The sequence below is a fragment of the Triticum dicoccoides genome, chromosome 4B, assembly GCF_002162155.2.
Source record: "Triticum dicoccoides isolate Atlit2015 ecotype Zavitan chromosome 4B, WEW_v2.0, whole genome shotgun sequence".
Lineage (NCBI taxonomy): Eukaryota > Viridiplantae > Streptophyta > Magnoliopsida > Poales > Poaceae > Triticum > Triticum dicoccoides.
Genome location: NC_041387.1, coordinates 626,047,070 through 626,063,570, shown reverse-complemented (window position 1 = coordinate 626,063,570; position 16,501 = coordinate 626,047,070).

Here is a 16,501-nt window from a genome sequence, read left to right as displayed (position 1 = left end):
GCACTCGGATGCAGTCTCTACGGAGCCAGTCGACAGGTCGAACAGGCCGTAGAGAGATTCGTCGGGCTCGATTGCCGCGACTTGGGCAGTGGTCGACTGGCGCGCCACTGCATGCCTCACCCACCGCTGAAGCCTCGACCGACCGGAGCGCTTACGCCAGCGGGAAGCTGGGAGGCAGGATGAGACAAAAACCGGCCGATACTGAGTCGATGGTTGCCGCAGAAGGACGCCGCGGACGCATGCCCGAAAGTGCGTAGCTCCGCGGACCGGGAGCGCATCCACGTCGAGCGGAGACTCCTGCAGCCAGGCAGAGTCGTCGGCGACGAATGTGAGCGCGCCGAGACAGATCTCGCGACCCTCAACCAAAACTCCACCTGAAACCATGATGATGGGAATTGAAAAGATTGCATGTTATCCAATAAGTCGCTAAGACACCTGCCCCAAGGTGGGCGCCAAGTGTCGTGGTTCTAAGTCTGACAGTAGAATAGGGGGTAGGTATGGAGAGGCAAGATCCTAGCTATGGAGCAGTTGTGCACACAAGTGTTTTACGAGTTCAGGCCCTTCTCGGAGGAAGTAACAGCCCTACGTCTCGGAGCCCGGAGGCGGTCGACTGGATTATATGTGTGAGAGTTACAGGGGTGCGAACCTTTCTACCAGTGGAGGGGGGTGGCTTATATAGAGGATGCCAGGACCCCAGCCAGCCCACATAGCGGAGGGTTAAAGTACATTAAGGTCTGGCATTACTGGTAACGCCTTACATAAAGTGTCATCATGACCATAAAGACTACTTAATTACAGACCATTGGGATTCAGAGTAGATCTTGAACTCCTGGTGGTCGAGTGAGTCTTCTTGGTCGAGTGTCTTTAGGTTCGTCGAGTGTCTTCTAGTCCGTCGAGTGGAGTTCCTCTTGGTCGACTGGAAGACGGCTTCTTCTAAAAGATGTCCTTGAGGAGGGTACCTTGGACATGTTCATGACCCTACCCTAGGTACAGGACTTTATCAACGAGTGCGGAGCATAGCACTTCCGTATGTGTACGGGCAAAGCCGCTCCTCGGCAGTGTCGTCAGCCAGCACAGAGCATGGTGCTTCCACTGGTGCGTGGGAGGGGGCTCCCCTCCGGGAGGAGCCCCCGAGGCGTGTACAGCCCTGCCCTGACACGTGGCTGGCACGGTAGGGCTTGATGAGGTGTATCTGGGCACCCGTGAGCCAGCGCGGGACTCACGGGGCCCTACCTCAAGGCGGGTTGCGCCTGGCTCTGGGCCTTTATTTGTAATGTGCTCCTGCAAATTTAGTTAGATGCCGACGCTCTACGTCCTCAGGTCCCGGCCCTCGAGCGAGCTTAGCAGTCGCTGGTATGCCAGGTCGCGATGCCGTGGACAAGGCCAGGATGTGAGGGCTAGAGAGACAGTAAGAGTCCACGAGTCGCGATGCTCAGGTACCCCCCTTTTAACGTGCAAGCGTTTGGCATGAGGGAAGAAGGGCGCCGTCACAGGCATCAAGTAACAATCATGGCGGGTCAAATGCATGACCTGAATAGATGCGAGAGAGATACATGCCGCTGGGTCAGGCCCGAGCGGCTTGGGGATAATGCAGCCCGAGGGGCGCCCCCAACAAAGTAACCTAAAGGCATAAACAAAAGAGATACACGCCGCAGGGACGGACCCGCGCGACCTGGGAATGATGCAGCCCTGGGGGCGCTCCCAGCTGAAAATGAAACTCGAAGGATGTCACCTGATGATGTTGGAGATGAAGGAATGCTGAAGTAGCTGACGACGTGCACTGTGGAAGCCGATCCTCACGAGCCCCCAGGCCCAGGAGCCTCGGGAGGCTCCGGGGGCGTAGGCGCCTCCTCGAGGCCCATCTCCATCTCCGCCAGGACTGCCGAATGCCTGGCCTCCTGAGCCTCCAGAATGCTCCTCATAAGATGCTGACGCGCGGCCACCGCGTTCGGCAGGCGAAAAGGCATGCAAACATAGCTGTGGGGTGGACCTTTGCAGCGTCCCACGCGCGAGGGCCAGAAGCACTCCTGAGAGGCGGCTCGGTTGAACCCTGGTACGTCGATGCAGACGCGCAGCCCACCATCCTCGTGTGGATGGAGAGCTATGGCAGGTAAGCGGCGGCTGCCACTCATGACTCTTGACTCCTGCAGCTCCTGAATGATCTCGCTGATGAACTCCCGAGGGTTTGGCCCTCCTTGCCTCGTTCCTTCCTGAGGGAAACGTGCTTTGAAGCACGCCTCCAAGTGGTGCCCGAGCGCCTCCCTCGTGACCTTGGCAAAGTCGGTGGCCCTCCAGGAGAGAGCCCCCGAGCCTTGCCCAAGGAGGGCGCCAGGCGCGCCTTCGTATGCGACAGAGGGTGGCGCGCCTTCCTATGCGACAGAGGGTGGCGCCCCTTGAACGGGCGTGGATCCTGACACAACGCCACTAGAGGGGTCTGCCTCCCGAGGGCTCGGACTAGGTGATGCTTTCTTCTTCTGAGGGTCTGCGTCGGGAAGTCTCCCGCTCCTGTGATCTGGGTCTTCGATTGCCGTGGCTTGAAAAGCACGCTCAAGAGAACACACTGCATCCCTCTCCTCACAAGGCACTATGATGACTCCACCGCTTCTTGGCATCTTGAGGACATTGTAGCTGTGGTGAGTCACTGCCATGAACTTGGCCAGGGCTGGGTACCCAAGGATGGAATTGTATGGCAGGCGAATGTGGGCGACGTCGAAGTCGATGAGCTCGGTGCGGTAGTTGTTGCGCTGTCCAAAGGTGACAGGAAGGCAAACTTGCCATATTGGAACGGTGGAACCATCAGTGACTCCTGAGAAAGGCTTGGTTGGCTGAAGCTGATCGTATGGCACTTGGAGATTGTTGAATGTCTCGACGGACAGGACGTTGAGTCCCGCTCCGCCATCGATGAGGGTCCTGGTGACTTGCACATTGCGGATGACTGGGGAGCAAAGCATCGGGAGGACTCCGGCCGTGGCTGCGCACTTGAGCTGATCCACTGAGCTGAATGTGATGGCGCACGCTGACCACCTAAGAGGGCGCGTGGCCTCAAGCTTGGGGAGGACTGCATTCACCTCGCGAGCAAACTGTTTGAAGATGCACTAAGAGGCTGGGGCCTGAGCGCCGCCCAGGATGCAAGCGATTACGCGCGGCTCCTGGAATCCCCCAGCCCCCTCATCCTGATGATGGTCTTCATTCCTCCTCGGCTGAGGTGGCAGAGGAGGGAGGCCTGCGTTGCCTTGTGGGCGATCCTCACGAGGCTGATCCCTCCAGCCTCCCTCGCGAGGCTGGTCCTGCCAGCGGTCCTCGCGAGGTCGGTCACATCACCCTTGGTGAGGGCCATGGTCTTCCCATCGTCCTCCACCTCTTCCTCCTCCGTGGCCATAGCCCCGGTCGTTACGCTCGGGGCGTCGGCCGATACGCCCATCTCGCACAGCCCTGAGCTCTTGGCATTCATTGGTGTTGTGGGTGTGGAGATTGTGGTACACGCAGTACCGGCTGCCCTTGGACGACTCCGGCTGATCTCTGCCGCGCTTGGTGTCTGGCTCTACTGCAAGCACAGCAGCCCCCTTGCGCTTTACGTCCTTGACCTTGGGCTTCTTCTCTTCTAGATCGGCAGCCAGAAGCTCGAGGAGGGTGAGGCGTCCTTCCTCAGCCCTAGCACACTTGGTCGCCAAGTTGAACAGCTCCAGGGATGTGCACATGTCTTGATGGATTGCTAGCTCCTCTTTCATCTTGATGTCATGCACGCCATCAGAGAAGGCTGAGATGATGGCTTCCTCAGTCACCCTGGGGATCTTGAGGCGAGCGTTGTTGAAGTGCTGGATGTACTTTTGCAGGGTCTCTCCTGGATGTTGCTTGATGCGGCGCAGATCACTCATGGCCGGGGGCCGGTGACGAGTGCCCTGGAAGTTGGCGATGAAGCGAGTGCGCATCTCGTCCCAGGAGGAAATTGTGCCAGGAGCCAGGTTCAGGAGCCAGGTGCGGGCACCATCCTTGAGCGCCATGGGAAACCAGTTCGTCATGACCTTCTCGTCCCCATTTTGAAGGGGAACATCTAGTACACTTATCCTAACTAAAGTTGGTCCTCGCCTGCCAAAGACTCTGACGATGACGCCTTCCTGGGCTCCACGATGACCTCCATCCTGCCGTTCTGCTGGTCTTGGTCTTGTTGCACCGAAACGGTAGCCTTTGCTTGATACCTTGGCCTGCGCTTGCCCCCTTTGCACCAAAGAGGAAACAAGGACACTGCGCAGGCCGGCGCCCGCCTGGCGCCCAGCTTGCTTCAGTCATCATGGCTTGCGTCACGGGCACCTCGTGAGGTACCCCGCCTTGATCTCTTCGCCTCCTGACGAGCCAGCTTGATGAGGCTGCGCCTGAGGAAGCTTCCTGTCATCCGCCCCGCGAGGCTTGGCCCCTCGCGAGGGTCGTGAGCTTGTGTTGATGAAGGTGGGCCATACTGGGCCACCCCTTGAGCCACGCTGCAGGCCACAAGCAGGCAAGTCTGGGTACTCCCATTCCCCGAACGCCGACATAATCTCCCTCGCGTCGCAGAAGTTCGGCCGTGTGAATGGCCTTGTGATGAGTTCTTGAGAGCAACCGGAATTCATGACGATTTTTATTCTTTGGTTGATAATGCGGGCCTCACCGACTTCCTCCACGACCAGCTCGAACAGTATCTCTTACTCACAAATACTTTCGTGCAAAAGTTTTACTTTCATGCTAAGAAATCACCAACTTCTCTGGAGTTCCATTTATATGATGAGGTTAGGGAGATGTCATTACAAGAATTTTGTGCGGTTTGCAAGATACCCTTCGGGGGTAGCATAGAGGAACCACATCGTAGAGATGTGGATGGTTTTATTGATATGATTACTCCAGGAGAAACGAGGAAGGTTTCTGATGCAAGAATCACTAGCATACACTTTCCTGTTCTACGTTACTTTGCAATATTCGCTAGTAGATGCTTAATTGGTCGCGGGAACTGTGAAAACGTCAGTGTTCCTGATATTGTTATTCTATGCCATGCTCTATTCTGTGATAACAGTATAACACTGTTAGCTTAGGCGCTATTGTTGCTAAACGATTAAGTCTGAACCATACAAAAGGCCCCATCTTTGGAGGTATCTATGCTTCACGCCTTGCTAAACACCTTAGGATACCTATTAGGCATTATGAGAAATAGGAAAAGCTGCTGCCCCCTACCTTTTTAGATTATAAGAGTATGGTAGCACATGAGTTTATTGTTAAAAATGATGAGAAGATGCTTAAGTATAATTTGAGATTTAATAAGACTCACAGTGAAACTATTATCTTGCCTGCACCCTCTTTGTTTGACTTATCTTCAGGCACGTTTCTCATCTTGCCGGAGGCCGTTTACTGTTACTGAGGCCAGACATCGGCTCCAGAGTTTGATCCAGAACCACCACTTGACCCTTATCGACAGTCCTTTTATCAGTGGGATCCGGAGGAGATAGCCAGCCAGTGGTACTCAGATGACACTCCTCAGTACAACCCCAGCTACAACTCTGATCCGTGGGCATAGACCAACTCAGGCCAAAAGCCTAAGCTTGGGGGAGTACGTTTTTCTCACCAACATTACATTCATGTTCACACACTCATTCTAGTTGTCGGTGCTCATACTTTTTCATTGTACAATCCATACTAGTTTAGTTTATTTTCTTGTTTTCTTCTTGTGTGTTTGAATAATCTTAAGAAAAACAAAAAAAATTAGTAATAGGTTTTAGCTAGTTTATTTTCCATGCTTGTAGTAGTAATGACTAAAAGAAAACCCAAAAAGATTTCTTGTTCTTCTTTTGCTTGTTGGGAGCTTCCCCGTGTAAATAGTTTTATTTCTTTTCTTTTCTTTGGGGGTCGAAAGGAGACGACCTTGATGAAATTGTTGAGTGGCTCTTTTATGCATAATTAATTGATTTAACCAAGAGCCCATATTACTTTGTCTTCTCCCTTGAATTGAATGCTTGCAGATTCCAGCTTTGTCCAATGCACGTGCACTATTATTATTATCCACACCGTTCAGTTGTGCAAGTGAAAGCCAATAATGATGATATATGATGAAATGATTGAGATAAGAGGAGCTGGTATGAACTCAACCTATCTTGTTTTTGTAAATATGATTAGTTCATCGTTCCTGATTCAGCTTATTATGAATAAACATGTTTGCAATAACAATTAGAGATTATAGTTGCTTATGTCATGCTTAATTAGCTAGCGGTTTAAAATGGTTTACCTTGCGTACTGACATGCTATTAAAATGGTTGTGATGTGGTACGATAGGGCGGTATCCTCTTTTGAATGATTTGAGTAACTCGACTTGGCGCATGTTCACGCATGTACTTGAAACAAAATCAACATAGCCTCCACGATATTTATGTTCATGGTGGATTATATCCTACTCATGCTTGCACTCAGGGTCTATTAGTTTTAATGCATGTTCATGACTGTTGTCGCTCTCTAGTTGGTCGCTTCTTAGTCTTTTTCTAGCCTTCACTTGTACTAAGCGGGAATACTGCTTGTGCATCCACTTCCATAAACCCCAAAGTTATTCCATATGAGTGCACCATACCTTCCTATATGCGGTATCACCTGCCGTTCCAAGTAAAATTGTATGTGAAAAACTCCAAACCTTCAAATGAAATTCTGTTTTGTATGCTCGAACAGCTCATGTATCAACTAGGGTTGTTTTTATCTTCCATGCTAGGTGGGTTATTCTTAAGAGGAGTGGACTCCGCTCCTCACTCACGAGAAAATGGCTGGTCACCAGGATGCATAGTCCCATGCTCAAATCAAATCAAAATAACAGCAAACAAAACTCCCCCAGGATTGTTGTTAGTTGGAGGCACCCGTTGTTTCGGGCAAGCCATGGATTGATGCTTGTTGGTGGAGGGGGAGTATAAACTTTACCATTTTGTTTGGGAACCGCCTATAATGTGTGTAGCATGGAAGATATTGAGATCTCTTGGTTGTTATCTTGACAATGAAATCATACCACCCAAAATATTATTATCTCTATTTCAAAAATCGAGCTCTGACACCTCTACAAATCCATGCTTCCCTCTGCGAAGGTCCTATCTATTTACTTCTATGTTGAGTCATCACCCTCTTATTTAAAAGCACCTGTTGGAGAGCACCGCTTTCATTTGCATGCATTACTATTAGTTTATATTGGGTATGACTATGACTGGATCTCTTTTATCATAAATTACAATGTTTAGTCAGTCCTTGATCTTTAAAGGTGCTCTGCATTTATGTTTTGCGGTCTCAGAAAGGGCTAGCGAGATACCATCTTGTTATATCATATTATGATTGTTTTGAGAAAGTGTTGTCATCCGAGTTTTATTATTATTGCTCGCTAGTTGATTATGCCATTGATATGAGTAAACATGAGACCTAAGTGTTATTGTGAATATGGTTAGTTCATAATCTTTGCTGAAAACTTGAATGCTGGCTTTACATATTTGCAACAGCAAGAGCAAACAGAGTTTGTAAAAGTTTTTCTTTATCACTTTCAGTTTATCAACTGAATTCCTTGAGGACAAGCAAAGGTTTAAGCTTGGGGGAGTTGATACGTCTCCGTCGTATCTACTTTTCCAAACACTTTTGCCCTTGTTTTGGACTCTAACTTGCATGATTTGAATGGAACTAACCCAGACTAACACTGTTTTCAGTAGAACTGCCATGGTGTTATTTTTGTGCAGAAATAAAAGTTCTCGGAATGACCTGAAACTCCATGGAAGTTATTTTTGGAATTAATAAAAAATACTGGCGAAAGAATCAAGACTAGGGGCCCCACACCCTGTCCACGAGGGTGGAGGGCGCCCCCCTGCCTCGTGGCCCGCCTGGTCCTCCATCGACCTCAACTCCAACTCCATATATTCATGTTCGAGGAGAAAAAAAGGAGAGAAGGATTCATCGCGTTTTACGATATGGAGCCGCTGCCAAGCCCTAAACTCTCTCGGGAGGGCTGATCTGGAGTCCATTCGGGGCTCCGGAGAGGGGAATCCGTCGCTGTCGTCACCATCAACCATCCTCCATCACCAATTTCATGATTCTCACCGCCGTGCGTGAGTAATTCCATTGTAGGCTTGCTGGATGGTGATAGTTTGGATGAGATTTACCATGTAATTGAGTTAGTTTTGTTAGGGTTTGATCCCTAGTATCCACTATGTTCTGAGACCGATGTTGCTATGACTTTGCTATGCTTAATGCTTGTCACTAGGGCCCGAGTGCCATGATTTGAGATCTGAACCTATTATGTTTTCATGAATATATGTGAGTTCTTGATCCTATCTTGCAAGTCTATAATCACCTATTATGTGTTATGATCCGTTAACCCCGAAGTGGCAATAATCGAGATACTTACCGGTGATGATCGTAGTTTGAGGAGTTCATGTATTCACTCCGTGTTAATGCTTTGGTTCGGTACTCTATTAAAAGCAGCCCTTAATATCCCTTAGTTTCCGATAGGACCCCGCTGCCACGGGAGGGTAGGACAAAAGATGTCATGCAAGTTCTTTTCCATAAGCACGTATGACTATATTCAGAATACATGCCTACATTACATTGAGGAATTGGAGCTAGTTCTGTGTCACCCTATGTTATAACTATTGCATGAGGAATCACATCCGACATAATTATCCATCACTGATCCAATGCCTACGAGCTTTTCACATATTGTTCTTTGCTTAGTTACTTTACCATTGCCACTGTTACAATTACTACAAAACTGCTACCGTTACTTTTGCCATTGTTACCGTTACTTTCGTACTACTTTGCTACTAAATACTTTGCTGTAGATATTAAGTTATCCAGGTGTTGTTGAATTGATAACTCAACTGCTAATACTTGAGAATATTCTTTGGATCCCCTTGTGTCGAATCAATAAAGTTGGGTTGAATACTCTACCCTCGAAAACTGTTGCGATCCCCTATACTTGTGGGTTATCACACAACGACGTGAGGCCGTCCATGCACACGCTCCGAAACTGCAACATCACCAAGCGCATCATGAGGGGCGATATCCCGCCTCCTCCGGCTCTGGCTCCCAGGGAAGGGATGCCGGCTCCTCCGCCTCCGCCTCCGGCCAATGGCGTGATGCGCGACTACCTCTACCCCGCCTAGAACGTGACCTACGTCGTCTTCACCAGCCTCGATGATGACAAGCATAGCGAGCGCCTGCTCTGGTAGGAAGTGAACACCGTCGTCCCGGCCAAGCTGGACTACATGCATTGGTTGGATTACCCGATCACCTGGGGCCGGGAAGACCACCCGGCCATCATGCCAAACTTGGGTGGCTACGCCCTCATTCTCAACCCCACCATCGTCACGCCCCGGCGCACATTCAAGTTCTCCCGGGTCCTCATCGCTGGCGGTAGCAGCATCAACATCCTCTACCGCGACACCATGAACAAGCTCAGCCTCGAGGCCAAAGACTTGGAGCCGACCCAGACGATCTTTCATGGCATCGTGCCCGGCCTCTCCTGCTCCCTGATCGACCGAATCCGGCTTGATGTCCTGTTCGACACCAGCGACCACTTCCGATGCAGCCGCTCTGGTTCGAGGTGGTGGACCTGTCCAGTGCGTACCACACACTACTGGGACGGCCCGCGCTCACCAAGTTTATGGCGGTTCCCCACTACGCCTACCTAAAGATGAAGTTGCCGGGTCCGAAGGGCCTCATCACCTTCACCAGCAACTACCGCAAGTCCCTGGAGTGCGCCCAAGCCGGCGCCAGACTGGACGAGTCGATGGTCATAGCCGAGGAGCGGCGTCAACTTGACCGAATCATCACACTGGCCAACGAGGCCCGGGCCATGCTGGCTTCGGCCAAGAAGCCGGCCGACGAAGCCTCATTCCAGCCCTCCAAGGAGACCAAGAAAGTCAAGCTGAACCCGGAGGACCCCATCTGCAGCAAGTACGTCGTCGTGGGCGCCTGCCTCGATAGCAAATAGGAACGCGAGCTCGTTGACTTCCTCCATGAGAATCGGGATATGTTTGCATGGACCCCAAAGGACATGCCGGGTATTCCGAGGAAGTACGCCGAGCACTAATACGTCTCCAACGTATCTATAATTTGTTGTTATTCCATGCTATTATATTATCCATCTTGGATGTTTTATATGCATTTATATGCTATTTTATATGATTTTCAGGACTAACCTATTAACCTAGAGCCTAGTGCCAGTTTCTGGTTTTTCCTTTTTTTTGAGTTTTAGAGAAAAGGAATATCAAATGGAGTCAAATTGACCTGAAAATTTACGAAGCTTATTTTTGGACTATAAGAAGCCCCCGAAGCAAAAGAGTTGGGCCAGAAGAGTCCGAAGTCAACCACGAGGGTGGAGGGCACGCCCTACCCCCATGGGCGCGCCCCTACCTCGTGGATGACTTGGGGACCCCCCCTGACTTGTTCCCGACGCCAACACCTCTTATATATCCCCAAACTTCCAGAAAAGAACCAAGATCGGGAGTTCCGCTGTCGCAAGCCTCTGTAGCCACCAAAAAACAACCGGGACCCAGTTTCGGCACCCTGTCGGAGGGGGGGAATCATCACCGTTGGTCGTATTCATCATCCCAACACTCTCCATGATGAGGAGGGAGTAGTTCACCCTCGGGGCTGAGGGTATGTACTAGTAGCTATGTGTTTGATCTCTCTATCTCTCTCTCGTGTTCTTGATATGGCACGATCTTGATGTACCGTGAGCTTTGCTATTATAGTTGGATGTTATGATGTTTCTCCTCCTATACCTTCTTGTAATGGATTGAGTGTTCCCTTTGAAGTTATCTTATCGGATTGAGTCTTTAAGGGTTTGACAACACTTGATGTATGTATTTGATACGTCTCCAACGTATCTATAATTTTTCATTGTTCCATGCTATTATATTATTTGTTTTGGATGTTTAATGGGATTTAATATGCTCTTTTATATTATTTTTGGGACTAACCTATTAACCGGAGGCCCAGTGCCTGTTTCTGTTTTTTTGCCTATTTTAGAGTTTTACATAAACACTACTAGGGAAAAGCCTAGCAGCAGCGCGTGTTTTGGGCCTATTAGTAGCGCGGGGCCCGGCGCTACTAATAAGGCGCTACAGCTAACGTATAGCAGTAGCGCGGGTGCCACCCGCGCTACTACTACGTCCTTTAGTAGTAGCGTGGGTAAAAACCCGCGCTACTACTACCAAAGTGGGTTTTTTTGAATTTTTTCGAAAAAATATTTTGATTTTTCCCTAATTTTCAAATTTCTGAATTATTTTAACCTCAAATCTCTAATCACCCCTCATCGCAGCACGCTTAACTTCCGGGTTCTATTCTCCCTCGTTTCCAAGTCTGCACTTGTTGTTTTCCTGACAATAGTAAGATGTCAATCCTATTAACCTCAGGAATTTAGCTTGAGCATGAAGTCACACATTTCACTATTTGAGTTTGAAACTATTATTCTAAAAAATTAGTAACACCAATATTTCTTGAATAATTAGATTGACCACAGTTTGACCATAGTTTGACCACAGTTTGGCCATAGTTTGACCAGATTTGACCAAAATTCAAAAAACTAAAATAATTATTTAGTAACATTAATATTCTAGAATAATTAGTTTGACCATTGTTTGACCACAGTTTAACCACACAGTTTGAAATTTTTTCGATTTTTTCCACTCTAGATCTTAAAAGCCCCGTAACTTTTTTTCTGTTTGGTTTTTGAGGATTTTGAAAATGTTTAACGGGGTTCCCCCGGTTAAATTTGGATGTAACTTTTCGAGTAGTTGATTTATCATATAAAATACTTTTTGATCCGAGTTAGTATGCAAAAGTTACGCCCATTTTTACAAATTCTTGAGAGATTTTGCAAATAAAGTCGAAATTCATATGTGCAAATTTTCCCAACAACTAGACCACATATCACATGCGAAACTTATTCTCTCTTTTTTGACATTTTCATCATTTTCTTTTATTTTTTTTAAACTGAAAAGGCGATCCAGGGGGTGTAGAGTTTGAAAATGGGACATTTAGTAGTAGCGCGGTTTTTTACCCCCTCGCTACTACTATGGCACCACTTAGTAGTAGCAAGGGCTAAAAACAAACACTACTGCTATCAAACTTAGTAGTAGCGAGGTTTTAAAAACCCGCGCTACTACTATGGCATGTCCCAGGGGCACGGTAGAGACCGCTTAGTAGTAGTGAGGGTTAAAAACCCGCGCTACTGCTATCAACTTAGTAGTAGCGAGGTTTAAAAACCTGCGCTACTGGTAAGTAGCAGTAGCGAGGGTTTTTAACCCTCGCTACTAGTAACTTTCTGTGTATAGGCTTTTCCTTAGTAGTGAAAAGGAATACCAAATGGAGTCCAAACGGGATGAAACCTTCGCAATGATCTTTCTTGGAGCGAGCAATCCGAAAGACTTGGAGTAGAAGTATGGAACGCGACGAGGAAGCCACAAGGAAGGAGGGCATGCCCAGGGGGTAGGCGCGCCCCACCCTCGTGGGCTCCTCGTAGCTCCACTGACATACTTCTTTCGCCCATATATACTCTTATGAAGGAAATGTGCCCTAGAGGCAATAATAAAGTTATTATTTATTTCCTTAATTCATGATAAATTTTTATTATTCATGCTAGAATTGTATTAACTGGAAACTTAGTACATGTGTGAATACATAGACAAAACCTATAGTCCCTAGTATGCCTCTACTATACTAGCTCGTTAATCAAACATGGTTATATTTCCTAACCATAGACATGTGTTGTCATTTGATAAACGGGATCACATCATTAGGAGAATGATGTGATGGATATGACCCATCCATTAGCTTAGCATTTTGATCATGTTAGTTTCATTGCTACTGCTTTCTTCATGACTTATACAAGTTCCTCAGACTATGAGATTATGCAACTCCCGAATACCGTAGGAACACTTTGTGTGCTACCAAACATCACAACATAAATGGGTGATTATAAAGGTTCTCTACAAGTGTCTCCAAAGGTGTTTGTTGGGTTGGCATAGATTGAGATTAGGATTTATCACTCCGTGTTTCGGAGAGGTATCACTGGGCCCTCTCGGTAATGCACATCACTATAAGCCTTGCAAGCAATGTGACTAATGAGTTAGTTATGGGATGATGCATTATGGAAAGAGTAAAGAGACTTGCCGGTAATGATATTGAACTAGGTATTGAGATACCGACGATCGAATCTCGGGCAAGTAACATACGAATGACAAAGGGAACAACGTATGTTGTTATGCGGTTTGACCGATAAAGATCTTCGTAGAATATGTAGGAACCAATATGAGCATCCAGGTTCCGCTATTGTTTATTGACCGGAGATGTGTCTTGGTCATGTCTACATAATTCTCGAACCCGTAGGGTCCGCACGCTTAACATTCGATGACGATTTATGTTATGAGTTATGTGTTTTTAATGACCAAAGTTTGTCCGGAGTCCCGGGTGAGATCACGGACGTGACGAGGAGTCTCGAAATGGTTGAGACATAAAGATTGATATACTGGAAGGTTATATTCATACATTGAAATGGTTTTGGAGTGACTTAGGTATTTTTGGGAGTACCGGGAGGTTATCGGAACCCCCCGGGAAGTTAATGGGCCTTAGTGGGCTTTAGTGGAGAGAGGGAAGACGGGCCACAAGGTGGCGCGCGCCCCCCCTACCCAAACCGAATTGGACAAGGGGTGGAGGGCGTGGCCCCTCCTTCCTTCTCCTTCTCTCCTCTTTGCTTTTGCTCCGGAGAAAAAACAGGAAAGGTGGGGGCCGAATCCTACTTGGACCAAGAGTCCAAGTAGGACCCCCTCCCTTGACGCGCCTCTCCCTTGGCCGGCCTCCTAGTCCTCCTCCCTCCTTTATATACGGGGGCATGGGGGCACCCTAGGACACACAAGTTGATTGTTTAGCCGTGTGCGGTGCCCCCCTACACAGTTACACACCTCAGTAATATCGTCGTAGTGCTTAGGCAAAGCCCTGCCCCGTAACTTCATCATCACCGTCACCACGCCATCATGCTGACGAAACTCTCCCTCGACCTCAGCTAGATCTAGAGTCCGCGGGACGTCACCGAGCTGAACGTGTGCAGATCGCGGAGGTGCCGTACCTTCGGTGCTAGGATCGGTCGGATCATGAAGACGTACGACTACATCAACCACGTTGTCATAACGGTTCCACTTTCGGTCTACGAGGGTACGTAGACAACACTCTCCCCTCTTGTTGTTATGCATCACCTAGTGATAAATCTTGCGTGATCGTAGGATTTTTTTTTGAAATTACCGCGTTCCCCAACAGTGGCATCCGAGCCAGGTCTATGTGCAGATGTTATATGCATGAGTAGAACACAAAGAGTTGTGGGCGATAATAGTCATACTGCTTACTAGCATGTCATACTTTCATTCGGCGGTATTGTTGGATGAAACGTCTCAGACCGACATTACGGGGCTGTTTGGTTTGAGACTAAGTTTGCCTAAGGTTGCCACACCTAAGGTTAGGTAAGTTTGACCAACTTAGGTGGGTGTTTGGTTCAAGCCACACCTTAGGCAAGCCACACTAGGGTCCCACATCTCATACACTCAAAAAGTGTGGCAAGATTCCCTTAGGCTTGCCAACTTGTGGCTCTCATTTTGAAGAAATAACCTTAGGCAAGTGTGGCAAAATTGTATGGCAAAGTGTGGCATGGTTAGGTCTAGAACCAAACAGCCCCTACGCGTACGCTTACGCGAGACTGGTTCTATCGACGTGCTTTGCACATAGGTGGCTGGCGAGTGTCCGTTTCTCCAACTTTAATTGAATCGAGTGTGGCTACGCCCGGTCCTTGTTGAAGGTTAAAACAACACACTTGACGAAAAATCGCTGTGGTTTTGATGCATAGGTAAGAACGGTTCTTGCTAGAAGCCCGTAGCAGCCACGTAAAACTTGCAACAAAAAAGTAGAGGACGTCAACTTATTTTTGCAGGGCTTGCTGTGATGTGATATGGTGAAGGCATGATATGATGTAAATTGTTCTATGAGATGATCATGTTTTGTAACAAAATTATCGGCAACTGGCAGGAGCCATATGGTTGTCGCTTTATTGTATGCAATGCAATCGCCATGTAATTGGTTTACTTTATCACTAAGCGGTAGTGATAGTCGTAGTAACAATAGTTGGCGAGACGACAACGATGCTATGATGCAGATCAAGATGTCACACTGGTGACGTTGGAGATCATGACGATGCTTCAGTGATGGAGATCATGAGCACAAGATGATGATGGCCATATCATGTCACATATTTTGATTGCATGTGATGTTTTTCTCTTATGTATCTTATTTTGCTTAGTACAACGGTAGCACTATAAGATGATCCCTTACTAAATTTCAAGGTATAAGTGTTCTCCTTGAGTATGCACCACTGCGACAATTCATCATGCCGAGACACCACATGATGATCCGGTGTGATAAGCTCTACATTCACATACAACGGGTACAAGCCAGTTTTGCACATGCAGAATACTCGGGTTAAATTTGACGAGCCTAGCATATGCAGATATGGCCTCAGAACACTGGAGACCGAAAGGTCGAGCGTGAATCATATAGTAGATATGATCAACATAGTGATGTTCACCATTGAAAACTACTCCATCTCACGTGGTGATCAAACATGGTTTAGTTGATTTGGATCACATGATCATTTAGATGACTAGAGGGATATCTATCTAAGTGGGAGTTCTTAATTAATATGATTAATTGAACTTTAATTTATCATGAACTTAGTCTTGATAGTATTTTGCAAATTATGTTGAAGATCAATAGCTCGCGTTGTAGCTTCCCTATGTTTTTATATGTGATCCTAGAGAAAACTAAGTTGAAAGATGACAGTAGCAATGTTGCGGACTGGGTCCATGATCTAAGATGTATCCTCATTGCTGCACAGAAGAATTATGTCCTTGATGCACCGCTAGGTGACAGACCTATTGCAGGAGCAGATGCAGACATTATGAACATTTGGCTAACTCAATATGATGAGTACTTGATAGTTTAGTGCACCATGCTTTACAGCTTAGAACCGGGACTTCAAAAACATTTTTGAAACATCACGGAGCATATGAGATGTTCCAAGAGCGGAAGTTGGTATTTCAGACTCATGCCCGTGTCAAGAGGTATGAGACCTTTGACAAGTACTTTGCCTAAAAGATGAAGGAGAATTGCTCAGATTGTCTGGGTACTACAATCACTTGAATCAAGTGGGAGTTAATCTTCCAGATAAGATAGTGATTGACAGAGTTCTCTAGTCACCATCACCAAGTTACTGGAACTTCGTGATGAACTATAGACTGTTCTGTTTGCTTATTTTGCACATTACTTCTGTAAAAATTGGTCAAATTGTCATATTTATTTCATAATTTTTGGAGTTACAGAAGTTTACTAAACTTCCAAATTACTGCAGACTGTCCTGTTTTTGACAGATTCTGTTTTTCGCATGTTGTTTGCTTATTTTGATGAATCTATGGCTAGTATCGGG